Below are 6,916 nucleotides of genomic sequence, written 5' to 3'. Positions count from 1 at the left end.
ACACTGAAATACAGTACCATTACAAGACCTTACAAGAGGGACCTTTTGGCTAGGTAACTATTGGCTAGGTAATCTGTCTTGGTGATGTGGATCCTTATGTAAAATGTACAGCTTTCCAAAATGGTGCTATGGTTATGTAAATTGACAATACAGAATGCTTTGTAACTGTTCAGTCTGTCATTAACTTACATTCAACTTAAAACCATGTGGGGTCCAAAAAGTCCAACACCACTGGTGAAAATGCTGCTGTTTTGCATTACTTTCTAATTTAATGCTAAGTGTTTCATTACAAGTGATATCAGCATAATAATTTGAGTGAAAAGTAAAATCTTTGCATGTGTACATGAATGCAGAGATTCTTAGAATTTGGTACTGTATGTCCCTCTTTTGCTTTAATGACTGTGCACTCAAGCTGCATGGACTCCATAGGCTTGTGCAAAAGCCTCTGATCAGTAGATCAAACAGAGCTGGGAGCTGTCTAAACATATGTTTCAAAGGAAGGAATAAGACTTAAAAAAAAATCTGACCTTTTTGTACAAGGATTTAAGATTCAATTTTAATATAATAAAGTAATAATAATATATCTTCATTTTAATTGTCATAACATATTTTTTTTATTCTTCAAGATTCCAAAACCTTCTGTTGTTTATTTACAGGTTTAAATGAAAAAGAAAAAAAAAACAGATCTTCAGTGCAGTCTCAGACTCCACTGTATCTATTAATTGCAACGTGTTAACAGCATAACAACATTTTTCTGTGTTAATAATTTAATCATGTTATCTTTGACAGCTCTAATTTACCAAACTGAATTTAAAGTTAAGTGTGGTAAAGTGTGGTAGAGTGTAATAGATTCCAGACAGAATTTGAGAGATCCTATTATATCTAACGCTAACCCTAAACCTAACCCTAACCTTAACTTGAACCCCAAACCTAAACCTATCCTTAACCTAACCCTTAACCTAAACATGTTGACAATCAATGGAGTACCACCAGAAAATCTGTTAAAAACTGAACCCCTGAAAATCCCAGGCTTCTTACATACTAAGGCCTATTATTCAGTAACTACAGGGACTTCAGTGTAAACTGGCTGAGCTCTTCTACAGCCTAAAAGTTTAAGTATCTGTAGATCATCTACAGAGGACCATCAAAATAAAGTGTGACCCAAATAGTAAGCAATAAATACAAACAAATTAGGGCTGTCAAAGTTAAATTATTAACGGCACAGTTTTTTTAACCTGTTAACACATTTTTTGACCCTACGAAGCAGCCGACAAGGTCAAGTCAAGTCAAAGTTAGTCAGTAAATTTATATAGTACTTTTTAGTTGTTGTCACAAAGCAGCTTTACAGAAAAATCCGAGTCTGAGCCCTCATGCGCAAGCCAGTGGTGACAGTGGCAAGGAAAAACTCACTAAGAGCAAGAGGAAGAAACCTTGAGAGGAACCAAGACTCAAAAGGGGAACCCATCCTCCTCTGATCGACACTGGATAGGAAACAGTGTTAGTATAAAATATCAAAGTACGCAGCAGCGGTATCATCAGAAAGGTCTGGTTGGTGTAGGCTGGTGTAGGCTGAAGTCCAGCTGCTGTTGCACTGTATTTTGCTATGATAGAATCCAGCATTGTTGCCCTCTTGTTCAAAAAGAGAAATAAGAAATACCATCGGCACCTTCCTATCATAACGCTGGAGTGTTTGAGAGCTTGTGGGAAAGCTACGTAAAACTTGAGCAGCAAACTAACAAAAGCAATAGCAAAGTAAAAACCTACATTTCCCTCAAGAGCCTCCATTGTAACAAGAATCCAAGAGGCGTAAGAATGAGAGTAAGAGGTAGGCACTCATTGGTTGGAACATGCAGCCACTGTTGATCTCACTGGATGTCAGCAATAAGCACCTGAAACTGCATTCACCTTATGGAAATCATGTGATGTTCATGTGATAGTTTGTGTGAATCCTGTGTTCACATGATGAGAATAAGGGTACTGAATTATTGATAGTAATAAATACATTCTGATGAAGCTTATTTTGTCCTCTTCTATACCTATAACAAAATGAAAAGCTTTTAAAAAGAAAAAAGCATCTTACAAATTGTGTAACTGTTGTAATTGTTTTACAATAAAATAAATACAATTCACACTGCCACTGGGCATATTCCAAACTAAACATATATACAGTATATAAATTTACCTAGGTCATAGGTCAAGTGGAATATAACTAAGGCCTTTATATACTTTATGCATATATCAATAAATTCATTCGAACACATGTATATCTCACACACCAAACAAAATTTTTTGGTACTTAAAAATGCAACATTTATGTTATCCACTCTGTCCAATTTTTGTTGACTTTTGTGACAAGAACTCACCAATCACTGCTGTCTCTGGCACTGGCATGGCAACAACCAAGATGACTGATCAGTCATTCCCCAGCAACTAGATCATTTTGACAAACATAGTTTCTCTTGTTTTGTCATGGGTGGTGTGGTGCTGCATCTCCAAATGCAGCTCAAACTGCATCAGAGCTTTTTCCAAAAGCACTCATAAAGTTTCATTTCCTGAATGAAGTGGTGAAACTCTCTGATATCTTCCCGCTTTTCCAGAAGTAGCCTACCCAACATCACAGTTTGACCATTTGGGAGGAGCAAACCATATCTGTCTGTTTGTTCTACTTTTACAGCTCAAACAGTATGGCACAATTCCAAAAATGTCATGTTGCATCCAGTGAAAAAAAGCACATCTGAATATTTCGCATTTGGAGTGTATCCCAGTGGTCATTGGGCAGAAGGCAAAAGTTTGAATACCTATGGTCAAATAACATGTTTTGGGAAACGTGAAGATAAGTTTTGTGAAACTAAAATGAACTGACACATCCTCTAAAGGAAACAAATTTGAAAAATTGGATTTTTCTGTAAATATTACTGCAAAATTTCTATTTATTTGCTAAATGTAATGTATTGGGGAAAAAATTAAACATACAATACAAAAAGTTGCTATAACTTCTGCACAGGCCATTTTATGGTAATTTTTCCCAATGTAAATTCAGCAAATAAACAGTAATTGTGCATTACAATGTGTGGAAGTGTTTTCTCTGTAGATATTGTGTTAACTTTTTAATTTTTACTCAATCAACAAACATAGTATGATCAGCAACACCCAAACTTTTGCATGCATATGTATACATATACAGTAAAATCAGCTGAAGACAATAATGCAGTTTCCCAATGGACTGTGTATCATGCAGACTCTCATTTATGCATTTACAGGGTGTCCCAAAAAAATTGACATAATTTCGTAGTCTCCCTCAAATGATCTCAAACAAAATGTGTAAAAACTAAACAAGTTTAATTTTTAATATTTTTTCAGGTTGAAGAATGGTGTGAAAAGACACTAGAAATGAAAAGGCATTCTGTGTGTTAGAATATGCTCAAACACAGTGAAATTATTGAACATTTGTGAAGCTTAGTGAAATCAGTTGGAAAATCTACATCCCTCTGAATTTTTTGTTAGGATTTTGATAAATCTTGCATTGTTCAACATGAAGCCTATTTAATTTCGTTTGCCTAGGACATGTAGTTACTCAAATATTCACATCTCAAATGATGGCAATTTTTTTGGGACACCCTGTATTTAAAGCCAGTGGACTGCTTTAAAAGTGCTACTGTGACTTTTTTATGATGTTTGTTCAACTCACATTTGAAGTGTAGCAGCCTTAACAGTGCAAATTGTGTTTGTCATCTATACCTGTATTGGCCTTTAAATAATTTTATTGATTTAATTCATTCATTCGGTTGTACTCAGTTCATTCTGTTTATTTAGTTTTTATATTTTTGCAATGTATACATAAAAAAATACATACAAGGTATCTGATATTTTTCAAGCAGTCAATGATAAACATGCTTGAGCAAGACAAAAACTTGTGTAGTAAATGAGAAGTTTTTGTGTGTTTGTCAGCGAATAACACTTTGGAGCATATGGGTATATTTTTGTTGTAGCTTCATTTTGACAATCACTTACATACCACACAAATATAGTGGCACTGGCAGTCAAATAGCTTTCCTATTATTTGCAAGCAGTGGCCACAAAGGAGGTGAAATCTACCAGACTCTTGCTTGCAAAACTACAGTCAAGAAAATGTTAAGCCTTAGCTGTGATCAGAGCTAAGCCTGAGATAGCTGAATGCAGGATTGAAGAAATGGGTCTCAGGGCACTAGGATGCATGCATCAGGCGAACCACATGGCTGGGTATCGTTTTGCATATTTGCAATAAAAAATCTGGCTATGTTGTGAACATCACAGTTATTTTATGACACATTTTATGCTGTTGACATTCTTGAAGACTGTGGCAGTCACTGCATGAGATTATGTGCATGTTAAGCCAAGTGTCAGGGGTAAGAATCGGAAGACCAGATTGGAATTTGCAAAGGAATGCAGAGATAAGCCACAAAAGATCTGGAAGACAGTTTTATCAACTGATGAGACCAAGATTAACCTCTACCAAAGTGATGGAAAGGCCAGACTGTGTGTAAAGAAAGAAAACATAGGAGCTTGTCGGTCAAGCACGGTGGAGGTAGTGTCATGGCTTGGCTGCTACTGCAACATGCTCAATAATCTTTATTGATGATGTAATTCATGATGGTAGCGGGAGCATGAATTCAAAAGTCTACAGAAACTTTCTGTCTGCAGATTTACAGAGAAATGGAAATCTTTAACTTTATGCCTTTCGGAAATCAGGTCATATTTTACTCACTTTGCTGTTCACAGTAACAAAAATTTTGAGAGGGGGTGCCCAATCTTTTGCATGCCACTGTACATATATAGCTCATCACAAGTCTTTAAACTTCCAGAAGCAGCTGAAACGATCAAACCTACTGGATACTATTAACCTTAATTATGGTTCTGCATTTGAGAACTTGAATGCTCTCTCATCCATTAATACACTCCTGCAACCAAATATCTCCCACAAACTGACCGCTTAACATCAAATATTCTGTATATTTGTAATAACCATAAAATTCTCACATTCCATTTAACTAACATTGCATACCCTCACATATATTTTAATAGACCCACTCTCAAATCTAACTCTCAACTTGTTTCATTAGACTTATATACTACTGCATATAAAGCTAAACCCACCAAACTTCCTGTATACTTTTAGGCTATTAACCCAAAAACACTTCTGTGTGTCAGGTTCTATAGCTATCTTAACCACAAGTGCCCCTGACCCAGATCCTCTAAACTGCCAACACCATGTAATTTTTTATCTTTAAACTCTTCAGATCCCTTTCAATATTTTAATACATGAATCCCTTCAGGCCTCTGTTTTAGGCCCCTCAGTGTGTACTGCTGTTTCATGTTTTCTGTTCATTTCACCATACAGTCCAAGTTCTTGCGTCCTGTCCTGCTCACAGGTTGAACTCCTCATTATGAACCTGAAGTCCAATCTGTATTTTTCTACAATATGCTTTCATTTTACTCTAAAGAATGTTTGCTCAGTCTGCTTCCTTTTCATGTGTCTCCATGTACAAATGATCGTAACGCGTAACATTTTACACCTCATCTGTTCTGCTACGGCTTCACCCTAGGAATAGTGGGCAATAAGAATTTTTTACACAAAAACATTTGAGATATTTTGCTTATGAGTATCAGTTTTTCTAAGTAATTCTTAAATGTACAAGGAAGCTAAGACCAGGTCTGCGGGTGATCAAGACCTCCTTCTTTTCCTTGGTCAAGCTTTTAGTTTATTAGCACCGGCCAGCGTTTCCCATGAATAAATTTTGAATATAAAGCTGCTAAAATGGTCATAAGATGTGTCTGGAGAATATCTGATATCCTGACACACTGAATTATGTTTCTTATACCCATTTCCACAGTCAAAACTGAACTTTAATCTACGTGGCAAACAGAAGTGTAGATTGATCATGTGGCTACTCAGTTAAAAGGGGAGAAAATCTGATATGGTTTTGTGAGTGTTGGCATTGTATTACTGCCCACTGAAAGTTCTTCATGTTAAACAAACAAGAACGGGACAGAGCACATACTCAGAAGACAGAAAAGGTAGTTACACAGAATTGTGTACCTTTACTTTCATTAGTTATGAGAGTTGGCCTGAGAGTTTTAGTTTGTAGTCATTGGTAACTGCTGTGGAGAGTTTTGTTAGGGGCCAAAAAATGCTGATAAAAGAACTAACATGTTGTTACATGTTTTCTTGATGATGGAAGATGGCTATGTTAGATAGCTGTGTATTTTGCCAGAAACCACAAAATGGCTCTGAGTCTGAAAGAGGATGCATAACTGACTGCTGAGCTAAGGAAACTGTTTTGATTAAAAGACTGGGGTTTACAACATTTTGTGTGCTTCAAATACAGAAAGCACAATTCTAATGGAATTAATAAATGATTGGTATACAAGTAAAAGAGTTTGTTATATAGAATATATGTTAGAATACATGTTCTATAGATAAATACCAAATGGCACTAATCACAATATAAGATGAAACATCTGAGAATGCTTTTTCAGTATCCTGGATGATGTGTACACAGTCTTGATATTATTTTGTATCACCATAGAGTGGATCCATTGGAATAGGTAGGGTGACTACTGCACTGCTACCAGCAAAGAATTGTTATGGTATTGAGGGATGTAGTGTGTTTTTTCACAGGCCTTCTCAAAAATGTGTTTCTGCTTACCCCACTAGTGCTAAACCTTATCATCAGCCGAATACACCCAGCATAAAAATTAAAACTATGTTTGCTCAAACGTTAGTCCTTTAATGTGTTTATCAGTTGGTAATACCCTGTAAACATCACCATGTGTGGGCTGTGAGGGCTGGGCTAGCCAACAGATGTACCCCGTAGCCCTCACAGCCTAGGGCTAGCCAACAGATATGAGTCAGCCCACTGTGAGCATATCAAGACAG

Source organism: Colossoma macropomum, unplaced genomic scaffold, assembly GCF_904425465.1.
Source record: "Colossoma macropomum unplaced genomic scaffold, Colossoma_macropomum, whole genome shotgun sequence".
In the NCBI taxonomy this organism is placed as follows: domain Eukaryota; kingdom Metazoa; phylum Chordata; class Actinopteri; order Characiformes; family Serrasalmidae; genus Colossoma; species Colossoma macropomum.
This window is presented reverse-complemented; position numbering follows the sequence as displayed.